The sequence below is a fragment of the Anolis carolinensis genome, chromosome 5 (genome assembly GCF_035594765.1).
Source record: "Anolis carolinensis isolate JA03-04 chromosome 5, rAnoCar3.1.pri, whole genome shotgun sequence".
NCBI classification, from domain to species: Eukaryota; Metazoa; Chordata; class Lepidosauria; order Squamata; family Dactyloidae; genus Anolis; species Anolis carolinensis.
Genome location: NC_085845.1, coordinates 44,145,187 through 44,160,405, shown reverse-complemented (window position 1 = coordinate 44,160,405; position 15,219 = coordinate 44,145,187). Strand labels below are relative to the sequence as shown.

The 15,219-nt window shown below is 39.3% G+C and overlaps 1 protein-coding gene and 1 long non-coding RNA gene across 3 annotated transcripts in view; both read left to right on the top strand.

The window, feature by feature from the left end:
• The window catches only part of maml3 (mastermind like transcriptional coactivator 3), a 327,808-nt gene that overhangs the window by 50,864 nt on the left and 261,725 nt on the right, over positions 1 to 15,219 (top strand). The window lies entirely within an intron of this gene.
• Positions 1 to 15,219, top strand: part of LOC134299129 (uncharacterized) — a 119,107-nt gene that overhangs the window by 16,912 nt on the left and 86,976 nt on the right. The window contains exon 1 of the long non-coding RNA XR_010006273.1: positions 1 to 15,219. This exon is cut by the window's left edge and continues 16,912 nt beyond it; it is cut by the window's right edge and continues 23,176 nt beyond it. This is a non-coding gene — a long non-coding RNA (uncharacterized LOC134299129).

Sequence of the window (15,219 nt, the reverse complement as noted above, 5' to 3'; positions counted from 1 at the left end):
CCATGTGGTAGGTAACTTTGAGAGCTCTAATGTGCCTGTTGTTTCCTGAGTTTCCCAGATCCCCAAAAGAATAACCAGTTAAAAATAAACTCATTTTAAAAAGAAAAAAGTCTCTTGGGAAGGCTAAACCCTGAAAATTGCAACAAAAATTAAATAAATATTAGTAACATGTTTGAAGGTTTGTCCATATTGACAAGAATAAATCTCAGCTTTCTCCCTTCTTGGCAGCTAAACGTACTGCACCCTGGAAGTGTTTAATGCTAAGGAGGATTCAAACTAGTGAAGGCATCTGTATGACGATTCGCACAAATACATAGTTCATCCCTTTGGATGTCAGAGATTCTCACAGAAATTGTGGAAATAGTGGCCACTGTATTATTAAATTCCTGCATTTTGGAAGGAAATCTAGATCCAAGATTCTGGCTGTGCGTTTAACGATGCTGTGTTTGTAAGCTTCTAAAAGAAAAAAATCCTTTTAGGAATCAATGAGATTAGATGTCTGGAATTGCTGCATGGAACAGAACAGTCAGAAAATTGATTGGAAGCAGCATGAAACAAAACATTAGGGAGTGATAATTCATAGGACTTGCACAGCGATAAGAAGTTAATCCAGGTGGCCCAGCAACTAGAATGGAAAAGTACTTATTTATATCATTTGAGTAGGATCTGATTGATCTGGATGATCTATTGCTAGAAAATATCAAACAGAAAAAACTATTTTAGATAATCAAATGGACACAAGAAAATTTTACAAAATTTTACTAAAATTAGATGGAAGATGTCTCTAGATTTTCAACGGTCCACTTTTAATATTTCACTCAGACTTTATTTCAATACATCCAGTGAATTAATAACATGAAAAATTGACTAACTAGTTAATTCGAAGATCTGCAAACCGAAATTTAATCCAGATAAGACAGAAGTGCTACTTGTCAACTGAAAGACTGACTCATCAGGAATAAGGAGCACATTTGCTTCAGAAAGAGTTAGGCTTACCCATTTTTTTATGTCAGGAGTGACTTGAGAAACTGTAAGTCGCTTATGGTGTGAGAGAATTGGCCGTCTGCAAGGATGTTGCCCAGGGGACCCCCAGATGTTTTGATGTTTTACCATCCTTGTTGGAGGTTTCTCTCATGTCCCCGCATGGGGAGCTGGAGCTGACAGACAGGAGCTCACCCCGGCTTGCAGATTCGAACCGCAGACCTTCAGGTCAGCAGTTCAGCCGGCACAAGGGTTTAACCCATTGTACTACCAGGGGCTCCTAGGCCTATCCTAGGTTTACTGGAGTCAATTCTTGGACATTCTTAAAATTTTATATAATGTGACTTTATTTTGTAATGGTATCTGTTTTATATGAACTGTTGTTTTGTAGATTGTTTTATATGAATTGTTGTTTTTACATTGTTTTTAAGAATTGAATTTTTGCCTATTTACTGTAAGCCGCTTTGAGTCTCCTCGGAGAGAAAGGCGGGGTAAAAGTAATAAATAAATAATTCTGAACCTGGATGTTTAGACATCCATCATTGAGAGTTTTTGCACAATGAAAACTAGTGTGCTGATTGTAGTTGTTTCTGGAGATGTTTGCTCTCTCCATGATGAGACATATTTTGTTATATATATTTGGATTACTTTAACTCACTCTGTGTGGGGTTGCATTTGAAGAGTCTTTGGAAATTTCAACTAGCTAGGAGTGGCAAAGGGCACAGGGGCTCTCTCATTACAACATAACTTGCTCCTGTTCACAATCTTAAACTCTTGGTTATGTTTTCCAAGGTCTTATGCATCTGAACTGCAGGTTATCTGAAGAACAGCATTTCCCCATGTATGATCTAGGACCTTATCTCAATCCTATCATATTCATGGACATATTTGGTGGGATTATGGGACAGGGCTTTCCTAGTGGGTGCACCAGTGTACTGGAATTGCTTTCCTAGGGAGCTAGACTGGCTTCTCCGTGTGCATCCATTAAAAATACTTTGTGTGAATATTGCAAAGAACAAGTCCCAAACTGTGAATATTCTTTGAAAATGGCCTCGTTTTTGAAAACTTTTTCACAGCAGGAGGAAATTGCTAAAATTCCTTGTTGCTTCCCTCAAAAAAATCATTAAAGAATTACATCCCTAACTGTCTACTGAGAAGCAGCATTTAGAGACTGGTTGAATCTTTCTTAACATTGTTCCCTAACACTTCAGCTAAGGATGGCCCTGGAATACAACTTACATTTTTTTAAATATTCTCCAATGGGCACTCATTCATACTTGCGAAATACGCCTTTTGCTCTGAAGGAGACTTTCAGCCTAAAAAGAGGGAAGATGTTCCAAATCAAATGAATTGCTGCTCTTTCCAAAAATACATTTTAAGTGTTAAAAGAGGACACCATTAGTTGTCCTTATCCGGTCAGCACTGATCTTAATGGTGTTGTTGATTTCATAAAGTGTTTAGTTAGAGTGGAATGAACATTCAGTTTGCAGAGGGAGCCTGGCTTGGTGTAGGAAATGAAAATAGTCACATTTTGGCTCCATTACAGAAGAACATTCAGTGAAGATGCAGTTCAGTTATTTAGTATATGTGTGTGTATGTGTGTGTGTGGCAAAGAGAGAGAGAGTTCAGAGATTCCTCCCGTGTCTCTGTCTGATGTCCGGATTCTGTATGGCAGTGTTCTGGTCTTATGAAGTGGTGCCTTGATTTGGAGCCCGCTAAATAAATAAATAAATCCAGAATGAAATTAGATGAGGCAGTGTTTGGTGTTTACTTATAGCAATCCCAGACAGAATAATTATTGACTTACTCTGCTTTCCCCCATTTCCCTCTCCCGCCAGTCTTCTATCAACCTGCCTTTAAATGCATTTGATTCCTTTTCATCTTGCACAGAAGGGGGTAGCAGGGGAGAGTTGTAATGCATGCATTGTATTTCTAAAGGCCCCTCAGAAAAGGACTTGCTTGCCTGAATCACAATATTATGAGGTCAATGTTTGGCTTTGTGAGTTTATTTTATTACGAGTGTTCAGTTATTCCCTTCACCTTGGGGAATCTGAGTCTTCCTACAGGTTACAGGTCTTGCATGTAACATAAAGGAGCCACGTACACTTCTCACTATTGGACTGGGGAAGGGAAGGATGTATTCAGAATAGTACTGGAATCAAACATGGATTTAGGCTGTAGATTTAAGGACATCTTCAAAAACGAGCATTTTACCAAAATCAATTGGACTTACTTCCAAGTAATGTGTTCAGGATTTGAAGTCTTAGGCAAGTTGATAGGTTAACCTCAAGGTACAGCTGGGCTAAGAAAACACAAAGCTCAAGTAGATTATGGGGAAAATATGCTTTGTGAGATACTTCAGCCCTTGACTCAAAGATATTAGAAGGAAAGCATAACTGAAGGTTCAACATCAATTGGACTGCACAGCCATCCAGGGTGACAGCAAACAAACACATTGCAGTGGGGTGGATAATTTGATGCATTTAATTACCGCTTTTCATGACATTAAATTTTACAGGATTGTTGTTTAGTTTTATTATGTTAATAGCGATTAAATATTTTGATGTACAGTTTTTAAAAGCAGAATATAACTTGCTGGAGGAAGTACGAGGTGTATTTGCTGCTCTATGGTTCTGAACATGCTTTTAATGTTAGGTTCAGTTCTTGGCATTTCATAGCAGAGATAGGAAACTCTGGAGAAATACTGAAAGTCCATGTTGGCACTACTGTCATGGACTAATGCTCTGATTTAGTATCAGGGACTTTTCTATATTTCATCTAAAACTTCCCATGAGGTTAAAAGTTTCTTTTTTTAGCCCACTCTGATAATGTAAATTGATCTCCTTTCATTACTTTAGAGTTATACCAATATTATAGAAAAAAATTACTTTTTGCAAAATCTCTTATCAAGCATTCATGGAAGTTGCAGACATGTTACCTGTTACTATGCTGGACATGAACTGATATGAGTCCATGAGTGAGTTTTGAGCCAATTGGATTTTGATGAGGAGGACACTTCCAGATAAAAGCACAAATGATATAAATTAGTGTATAGTGATTCTGTGTAATAGATAGCTTGAAATCATGTATAAAAGGCTGGGTATTGATCAAATGGCAAGGTAGCAGATTGTAAACCCAGCCTATTGCTTGCAGACTGGAAGACTATATACTGCAAATTGTCAAAAGGAGTAGTCCTAAGTAGGAAATGTATCTAGAAAAACCAAAGTGAAGCAACAACACCTTTGACATGGGTCAGATTTTCTCTAAACTTCATAAAATTGATTGTTCATCTGATCTGCATATGTTGAAAAATTATGGATGAAATACTCAATGACAGATGGTGGACTATAAAAGTTTGTGCCTCATAGTAGCACAATAACTTCTGATTGTTCAAGACAGTTGTAATGGTACTCCTTACTCCAGAACAACTTGAAACTGCAATTTAGGCTCCTTTTACACTGTCCTTATATCCCAGGATGTGATCTCTGATTATCTGTTTATCCCAGATTATATGGCAGTGGTGACTCATATCATCAAAGCAGATAACCTGGGATCAGATCTTGGGATTTAAAGATATTGTAGAAGGTACTTGGTCACAAAGCAAGTTGAAACAGTTTTGCAAAAGTTGGAAAAGTTACCTTTTTGGTTTACATCTTACATCCTCCAGCCAACATGGCCAGTAATTATCCTGAAAAATATAGTTTAAAGTGTAAATCTTCTAAGGCAGTGGCTCTCAACCTGTGAGTCCCCAGATGTTATGGTGTTCAACTCCCAGAAATCCTAACAACTGGTAAACTGTCTGGGATTTCTGGGAGCTGTAGGCCAAAACACCTGGGGATCCACAGGTTGAGAACCATTGTTTTTAAAAATCTTGCTGTAGTAAAGTGGAGATTCATTTTATTGTCCTATTTCATAGGAGCATAGTTGGAAGGAGGCCGTGAGGGCCACTCATGCAGGAATACACAATCAGCACACTCTTGACAGATGTCCATCCAGCCTCTTGTTTTAAAACCTCCAGCAAAGGAGGCTCCATCACACTCAGGGACAGCATTTCCCACTGTTGAATTAATCCGCATGGATATACTTCCTTAAGTGGAATTGCCTTTCTTGTAGTTCGAATTAATGTATCTGTTTCCTAGATTGTGGAACAGCAGAAAATAAGCTTGCTCAATCTTTTATATGATTTTCTTAGAAATATTTAAAGATGGCCACCTCTTAATCTTCTCTTCTCCAGGCTGAACATACTCAGCTCCCTAACGTCATCAGGCATGGCCTCCAGACCTTTTACTCTTTTCATTGTCCTACTCTGAACAAGTGTCCAAGTATAAAAGAGGGGAAAAAGGGAGAGAATGCAGGATTGTGGCGACTGTGGAGACCACGGTATAAAGCCAAAGTGTATACATGTGAAGGAAAGTGGATACATCTGTGTATGTTGCTTTGGTTCCATCTGTCTTTGGGTCACCATCCTCCACTTTTGGCATAAGGCCCCTGAAAGGTTACCAATGAGGGAATGTGGCTCTCGGGAGGAAAGAATTCTTCATTTCCTGATTTACAGTGGAAATGGAACAAAAGGGTTAGAATTTAAGAGGGATGGAAGAGGGAAAATGTGAGTCTCTGAGATACTTCCAGTGAATTGGAACATGACATCTGAACTGGGCCATAGTCACTCTACTGTTGCTACAGTTTCAGCCTCCACACTGTTCCACTTCAGTTGGACTGGGAGTGTGTTGTGTTTTAGTTGGATGAGGTAACCAGAGGGAGTGCTTTTCATACTCTCCAAATACCCACTAGAGATTTTGGTAACGCCATCCTTTGAGTTACTTATGGGAAGGTTGTACTCATACTATCACTTAAAGAGTCCTCAAGGTCTTTATTAGGAATGTGAAAATTCAGCCATCTACAGTTGCAGTAGTTAACTACAAGTGATGTTCGTGCTTCATGTTTTGGCTTGATCTTGTCTCTGTCCTAGCTTCTTTTGGTCATGAAAAATGCTTGGCAAGTGATGCTGCACAGTGTAAGCAGGAATGCACAATTCACTGCTTCTGCTAAGAACCTAAAAATATTGCTTGCTGCTGTGGTTTCTTCAGCGCCTCTTCTTTCCCCCTCCCTTCCCTGCTGTCAACTCCTCCACACTCTGCCCTTTTGCCGCACAGAGTAAAAGCAAAGGACTGCTGCCCTTGCTTGAATTTGCAGCTGCAGATCTTTTGCTCCCCACCCTCCACAAGCTGCAACACTGCCCAAAACTTGTTCTATCCAGTTTCCTCACATAACTCTTGTCTTCCTGGAGATAAATTCCTTTGCTCCTTGGAACCTCAGAGGCGGGGGAGGGCTAACCAACCACAAGCTCCGGCTTCCTAATTTAACAGCTCTTAGCATGAAAAGATTGTCCTATCTTTATTCAGTTGTCTGTTTTCCCCTTAGCGCTCCCCCACCCCAAGCAGTCTCCCCACAAGAGCCTTGTTAAAGCATTGCTATGTAGTGCTTGCTTATATATTCGGTTTCACAAAATTGTCCTCACTGAACAGTTCCCTGCATTAAGCACTGGACAACTTCTGGGCAGACTTGTTGACTTCTTTGTTCTTTGTTGTACAAGCTGGGTCCATGACCTCCAGAGTTAAGTGCATGTGTTCTTTTGGCAAAGCACTGCATGTATATAATCTCTGCTGCAAATTGGGCCCTCGACTGGGAGACTTGTTGCTTCTCCTTAAACTACTGCTTTTATTGTGTCCTCCTGAAGTAGCTTTCAAACATCCATCAGATATAAACTCTTGCTTTCTGTCTTTTACATGCAGTGGCTATTTTGACATCTTTACATTCATGCAGCAAATGTATTGGCAGTAGCCCAAATAAAAATGGAGGACTGCAGTTTTAGCTGAGAAACTAGGATTCTGCATTTGCTTTGAAAGGAAGCATAAAGTTTTAGGTTTCAGACACAGGGTGCATCTATACAGTAAAATTAATGCAGTTTGACACCACTTTAACTGCCGTGGCTCAATGCATTGGAATCATGAGTTATAGTTTTACAAGATCTTTAGCCTTCTCTGCCAAACTGTGGTGATGCCCCACCTAACTACAACTCTTAAGATTCCATAGCATTGAGCCATGGTAGTTAAAGTGGGGTCAAACTGCATTAAATCTGCCAGTGTAGATGCTGTGTACATAATCCTAGTTTCTATTATTGTGCCATGACTAGAATTCACAATATGAGTACTCCCTCTTTCTTTCCTTCCATTTAATCAACAGGTTAAGGACCTGAGCACTGTAAAAAAGTGTAAATGGTTGAAATGTAGAGTCCAATCTTAGCCAAAATTTGGTTTTAAAATATTTTGGAGTGTGGTGGAAAATTATTTTACGCACCATGAATTACTTCCATTCAGTGCTGTACACAAGATGGCGCTGAGTCGATTGAAAGAATAAAGCAGCGAATGGTTGCAAAAGCATCATGCAAAGAGGATGAAAGAGCGGATGAAATATACAGGTTCCAGGTATAATTCAAAATGGTTGAAAGAGCGGGTCATCAAAAAAAATCTGTACATGTACAACTCCAAGGTTCCCAATTCCTTCTTGTAATTGTTTTGCATCTTTTCCGCTATGTTGGGGTGTCCGTAAATGTGCACCTTCAAGTGGCGTGTTGACTAATGGCAATCCTATAAATTTCATATGTTTTCTTAGGCAAGGAATACTCACAGGTGGTTCTGCCAGTTCCTTTCTCTGAAATATAGCTTATAGCAGTGTTTGTTAGCACTCTCCCATTCAGTTACTAACCAGAGCTGACCTTGTTTAGTTTCTAGCAAGTAGTGTGAATAAGAGTACAATGGGAACTTGGTACATCCACAATTATTTAAATTAAATGCTAATCAAGCTGGTCATTTGTAACATTCACACTTGCCTCAGACAGACAAGAGTTCTTTCTCTTAACCTGGACTTTCCACAGATATATAAACTCCACTTGCCTAGTTCCCAACAGACCTGAGTCTCAGCAATCAACAATAGTAATAATAATACAGTACCTTTATTTATATACCACTCCATCTCCTTGAGAGGACTCAGGGCAGTTTCTAACATGAACATAAAAAACATTCAACTGTCAACAAAACACTATACATCAGTTAATTAACAGATCACAATTAATTAACATAACAGTATTATGTCAGTCCTTGAATTTAATTTTCTTCATATTGTATTATATTGAATCAAAATAACTCTGTTGTCTCTTGGTATGTTCCGATGCTCAATTGGAGTGGTTAGTTTTATGTGTTATAAAACACATAAAACTGTGGGGCTGTGGCGCAGGTGGGAGAGCAAGCCAGCTGCAATTAACTGCAATGAATCACTCTGACCAGGAGGTCATGAGTTCGAGCCCCGCTCGGAGCCTATGTTTGTCTTGTCTTTGTTCTATGTTAAAAGGCATTGAATGTTTGCCTATATGTGTAATGTGATCCGCCCTGAGTCCCCTTCGGGGTGAGAAGGGCGGAATATAAATGCTGTAAATAAATAAATAAATAAATAAATAAATAAATAAATAAATAAATAAATAATGCATTTAAAGTCCTACAGGCTTCAGGACTCTAATATTTGCAGGCTTTTCCTTCCCCAGCACCACTTTTTTCTTTCCATCATAGTTCTCTCACCAGCACTCCCATATCATCTGACAGAGTGGCAACTACAGAAGGAGAATTTTCAGTGGTGGTTCCTTACTTTTTGGATACCCTTCCCAGGGAAGCTCTCCTGGCTCCTTACTCATTGCTATAATTTAGTCACTATCTGTTTTCCAATAAAAGTAACTAATTTAAATTTTAAAAATACAATACAAAAATAGACAGTTGCGGTCTTTAATGTGTTAATATGTCTTATTTTCCTGTATTTTATTTGTTCTTGTATTATATATTATTACTCTGCTCATTGCAGAATTTATTCCCTTGATTTATACAGAGCATAAATTCCATACACAAAGACAGCTTTTGTTTCCTGAGATATATAGCCAAGGGTATAAAGCCATACTTTGTGCTCCATGTTTTGGCCTCGATCAGAGTTCCCCTTCCACTGCAAGAAAGTTAAAGAGGAACTAACTTCCCTGCAATATTGTTCAAGTGCCAGAACTGCCATCGTGAGGAACACTGTTTCTTGAAAACATGCTACTAAAAATGCTGTTTTGGGGTGCTGTTCCAGCTGCCGTTTGAAATGGCAACCCTCTTTTAGTGCGTTTATCTATTGGCAACTGAATGTGAAGTTTAGTCAAGTTCATTATTTGGAGTACGACTTCCCACATCCCCCCAAACAGCAAGGCTGCCTGCTGGAAGATTCTGGGAGTTGAAGTCCAAAAGAGAAACTTTGCCAAGCTCCAAGTAAAAAGAGCTTTTTAAAGCCCTAGCCTGTTGCTTCAAGTGACAGGCTAGTGTTCCTGTTGCAGATATTTGTTAGAGATCTATCTACAGCTGTATTACCAATGTACCGATGTTTCATAATGTACCAAAGCAACAAAACTCAACATGAAAAGAAGTGGAAGACAAGGGATTCAGGACCGACGTAGCCTTAGACAGGTTTCCTACCCTGTTGCCTTCCAAATGTGTTGGGCTCTGAGCAGGTGTGATCTGTGGGTGCTTTTTCTCTTGCTGATGAAAGGAGACGCTAAGTAAAAGGCATTAATGCTGCCGGGAGGGGGTTAACCCACTTGCCAGCCATAAAAGTACTAAAAGAGTGGAATACATTCTTCATTTGGAAGGAGGAGAACACTAGAGAAACAGGAATTTTATTACATAATTATGCCTCCTCCATAAAGCTTTGAAAAAGAAAAAAAGAAAGTGCTGCGGATCATGCAGCCACCACCTGACACGCCAGTGTGATCATAATGTGCGCATAGGCAAAGGTCTGAATAATGTGGACTCACTGTTCCTGCCCTTGCGGCTTTCATGAATTTCAGCTCCCCGCCTTCCCCTCCCAAGTACGAAGGAGCTGATGAGCTGATCAGAATGTGCAATGTGCTCTTTGTCCTGGAACCTGAGATCCTCGTTCGGTGCTTGGAAGTGCAGGCGTCCACAACTTTTTTGTTTTTGTTTCGCCATAAGATTTAATTAAAAGATTGAAAGGAAGGGAAATGAAAAGCAATTTCTGGCTTAAATAAATAAAGCACCAAGTCATGTGTATTCCATCACGATCATGTAGACAAAGCTGAGGAATCCTTAGCAGGTTGCATATGAGAATAAAAAAAAATGTTTTACCTTGTCCCTATTTGTGGTATTGTTTTACAAAGCATCCCAATAGGAAATAGATTCACTATTTTGTGCCCATTTACGTGGTAAAAGGTATGATGACACAAATAGAAAGATAGACATTTCTGTTTGTTGACAGCAAGTTAATCACCTTGGTAGTTATTCACAAATAATGTTGCACATCTAGAAGTATTTTAGATATTTTTGTCTGGACTCTCCCAAAATGAATGCTAATCCAGCCTTCTCCAATCTGTTATTTTGCAAATGCTCTGAACTCCAATGAGTCTCAAGTTGTCATGAATCCCTTAGGGATTTCAAACCTGTCTAATAAGCCAGTTTCCAACATTTAACATCATGGAGCCCCCGGTGGCACAGTGGGTTGAACCCTTGTGCAGGCAGAACTGCTGACTTGAAGGTTAGGTTGCTGACTTGAAGGTTGCCAGTTTGAATCCAACCCGGGGAGAGCATGAATGAGCTCCCTCTGTCAGCTCCAGTTCCATGCAGGGACATGAGAGAAGCCTCCCACAAGGATGGTAAAACATTAAAACATCCGGGCATCCCCTGGGCAACGTCCTTGCAGACGGTCAGTTCTCTCACTCCAGAAGCAACTTGCAGCTTCTCAAGTCATTCCTGATGCACAAAAAAAAACCACCATCATAATGGTTAAGGAATTATGAGAGTTGTTACTCAAAAACTAACTTTTCCAAGCTCAGTGGTACACTGCCTGATTTTACATGCAAATGGCCCTGATTCAGTCTTTAGCATCTCTAGTCAGAACAGGGAAAGAAATGCTGGAGATTTGCTGCCACTATGAGCTGGCCTGGGCTGGGATCTTGTGTTTCATGAAATGCACTGGAATCCAGGAAAGCATATGCTAGAATTATTTTTCTGCCTCAAAGGTGCCTTTTATCTTTGTATGCTGAAACAGATTGATATAGCTACTATATCATAGAATAATGGGTTAGATGGCAAAGTGAGCACAAGTTGCTGTAGGCTGTCAGAAAGCAGATGAGAAACCAAAATATCCTCATGTCTTGCATTGAAAAAAAAGCCAGTAGTATACTGGAGAAGGGTTAATGCCTATTTTCCCTTAGCCAGCTCTCAGCAGGCTAATTATCCTATATTATTTTACTCGCTTTCATTGCAGAAAGTGGTAACTTTTATTCAGTGACTTACTTCATAGCTATGCAACATCATTCCTCTTCATATAGTGGTTGTGGAATAAATAAACAAATGGTTTTAAAGTAATTAGCACATATGATTTTGAAAGAATTATTTTAAATGACTTAATTAAAAAATCAGGTTATTCATATCAAAAAATCAAGTGCTGGTTCATATCAAAAGCCTACCCAGTCCAGCATTTTGTTCTGCTTTCAGGTTGTCCTCCCTTGGTAAAAACTTTCCTGAGGACAAGAAAGTTGAGTGGTTACAGCTTTCCTTTGTTGCTTTAAGCCACCTCATAAACTTGTTCAGCAAGGTTCGAGAGTCAACATACTTCAGTTTCAGCCAGCACCACTTTAAAACAATTATCTCTGTTTGTAGATACCAAGTTTTCTTTTAGCCTCTCAGGAGCATTTTGCTTCTGGAATTCACCTCATAAGCCTCTACACCTCGACTGATTCAGTGAACAGCAGCTGAGAGAACAGCGTAAGCGATAGGTGTGGACACTGAAAGGCCGGTGTTAAGTGCTCTGATGACAGTCCACTTGTAAACATCAGAAGTTTTTAAAATGTGAAGTTCAAGTGCTGACTCTTTCCTCTGCTATGGCTAGAAGAACACTTTGAAAATACATATGTATTGCTTCCTGAATTGCATGAAATAAACCTTGAAGCAAGTACCCAATGCATAGGAAGTGGGAGAGAGAGAACAAGCATTCATTTGATAGCAGCTCCTCCACTCTTTGTATAGTTACAAAAATTATAAGGAAATTATGGGTATGCTCTCACCACATTGAACACCACAGATTGTATTATCTTTTGCAAGGAAAAAATGCAATTTCAACTTTTGGCATTAACAATTGAAGGGTTTTTGGTGGACACTGTAACTGGGCCTGTACAGTTAAAGGATCCCATAACTTCTGGCTGGAAACTTGGAGAGATGCTGAGTGGGTAGACGAAGCAGAGCTTGACTAGAATTTATCTGTAGTCCAACTTAAGGTTGGGTAGATCAATATTAATCCCACTTGAAATTATGGCTCAGATTTCCGTGTGGCAGCAAACGTATATCTCATGCTTATGTGTTCTTATAACCTCCAAGTCCAGCTTAGTAAGAACATAAGAACTGTGCTGGTTCATATCAAAGGCCTGCCCAGTCCAGCGTTTTGTTCTAACATACCTATGGGAAGCTTGTGTGCTACTTCAGCACAAAAACTCTTCCAGTTTTCTTAGCCTGCTTTTCACACATTCATTATGTTCTCACTTAAAGAATGGAAAATAGTTATATTTGGGGATTAGGTTGGGTGTGAGAATTTAGAGAAACCCTAACTTCTATATCCCAGGTGAAAGTGTATGCTTTAACGTCCCTCCATTGAATGTGCAGTAATCTTGTAGCTAAGCGCATTCACAAAGGCCAGTCAGACTTTTCTCTCTTTTTTTTTGTACCATCATGCCTGCTGAAGTGTTCTGAATAACTCAAAAGCTTGTCTCACTTTTGCAATGTTCAATTATTCTAATAAAAGGCTACATACATCTATAATTTATCTATCAATTATGTGATGTATCTGTTCTATCTAGCCACCTATCATTTTTGTTTTTAATTATGGACCATATAGTTTTATGCTTTTTCATTTTTGGTGAATGTTCTTTTTTACTTTGTGATGAGAGAATTATACCCCTTTCTCAGATCCAACAGTGTTCCTATGATGTTTTGTTTTGAAGGCCTCTAATCATTATAGGCTCCTTCCTGTGAGTTTATCAACACTCTTGTTGGATGATTGTCTTCCTCGGTCCTGGACTGAGAATTCATTATTTGTTTACTTTCTTTTTTTTGTCTTTAGGCTCTGATGAAATTAGAAACTCTTTCCTTTTCTGGTGTTTGTCAGCAACATTCAGACACATTATAGGATTCGGTACTATCTAGCCCTTGGTCTCACTTCCTGCAGTAATACTCATCTTTCCAATTTGAAAGGATCCTGAAAAGATAATAACAAAAAGTGCAGATATTGTAAAGCAGACAAAGAAGTTTACAGGGTCTTACTCAAGCACTTCATCCTGTTTTAGAATGCATACATTTTTGCCTTATTCAAGCATTCATCTCTCAGTTTGAATAATCATGGCAAAAGGGAACAACTAATCCTTGCCCATTGTTGCTTTCCTCACATGGAAAGTGACACATTTGAAGAGGAGAGGTTCACATGGAGAATTTTGCACAAGCAAACCTTGGATTTACAGTGTTGGTGGAGAGTCTCCAGGGATGAAGATGTTTCTCATTCTCTTCTCATGGCTGGCTTATTACGGCTGCCCCATCTTCCTTCTTCCCATGTAATGAAGGACAGCATCTATTGATGCTTCCAGAGCTGTCCAAAGAGATTTTGCTGCCTGAAACAGTGCTCCCCTCTCTTGATGCAAAGTAACTTACTTTGTCACATAGGACAAAAAACTCCAAAATCCCAAAGCACTTGTTTTTTCTTCTCCTTACATTAGAAATATAGAAACAACGAATTGGGAGCTAGTGTAGTATAGTAGTTTCACTGCTGGATTAGGATTCAGGGAGAACAGACGTTGGCATGAAATGGCACTGGGTGACCTTGGGCAAATCACACTCTGTCAGTCCTAGAGGAAGGCAATGCCAAATTTCCCCTGAATAATCGGTGCCAAGAAAATCCTGTAACATCACCATGTATCAGAGTAGACTTCAAGACACATAACAACAGCAACAATTTGATTCTATGTCATGACACCTAGGTAGGGTTACCTGGTGAATCCAATGTGACAGGTGGTGGTTTTTTTGTAGTTGCCTTGGGTTTGGGGGAAGTTCTGCCAGTATTGGATCCTAGTTTTACATCCACAGAGTTCCTATTCAACTTGATGTAATTGTGGATAGGGTGGCAGTGAAATCTTTGGTGAATTTCTGTCCATGTTGTGGGACCACACATGTACATCCTTGTCCTTTTTCATATTTTTCATTTTTCATATTTCATATTTCATATTTTTCATTCACAAGTATTCAGCTTTCCTCCGCTTTTTCTCTCTCACTACCTTTTTTAAAGTGGGAGGTGATGAAACTGTAACTATAAAAATAAAATAATATTTTTAAGGCAGGGATAAGGAAGCATTAGCATTTGGGATTATTTGGATTGCATCTCCCAGAAATCCTATCCTGCATTGCCAGCAGTAGGATCTGGTGGCAACTATAGTCTCAAAAACCGGGATGGTCAAACATTTTCATCCGTTCTTTGGCCTGAGTTTGAGCAGTGGTTGAGCTGCTTGTCTCTTGGTGAAAAAGGTTTTATTTGGTCCATCCGTCAATCCTTCCATACAATCGTAGCATTTGTGTTGTCTGATTTAGCTTTTGCCCCAAGAGTCCAACTATCAAGCATTGCTCCAATCTGATTTGTGCGCTATGCCAGTGTGTGCCTAGCCAAAATGAAAAGAGATTGCACTGACTTTAACAAGGCTTGGAGGAGTGTGCCTTTGATCAGGTTAACTCACTGAGCTGTGTGGAACGTCTTCTGTTGTCTTGGAAGCTGGTAATGCTCGCTCAACGTCAAAATAGCTTTGGATTTAAAAACCAGACACCTTGTCACCAATTGGCCTAAACTGGCCAGTCAGGCAAATATTTTGAACAGAAATATGGCTGGCTTTGCTGTCCTTAGTGAATCAAGGGATCTTAATAAGAACATCGCTCATGTTTTGTTCACAGTTAGCAAAGTTTTTAAAATACTGACAATTTTACAAGTTGTTGTTTTTTTAAATGGAGAGATGCAGGTGTTTTGCAGGCTTCCTACCTATTTGAGGAATCGAGATGTACTCTGTTCTTTTTGTTTCGTTCCATTTCCTTTTTGTAAAAGGAAACAGATGCATTCTTATTG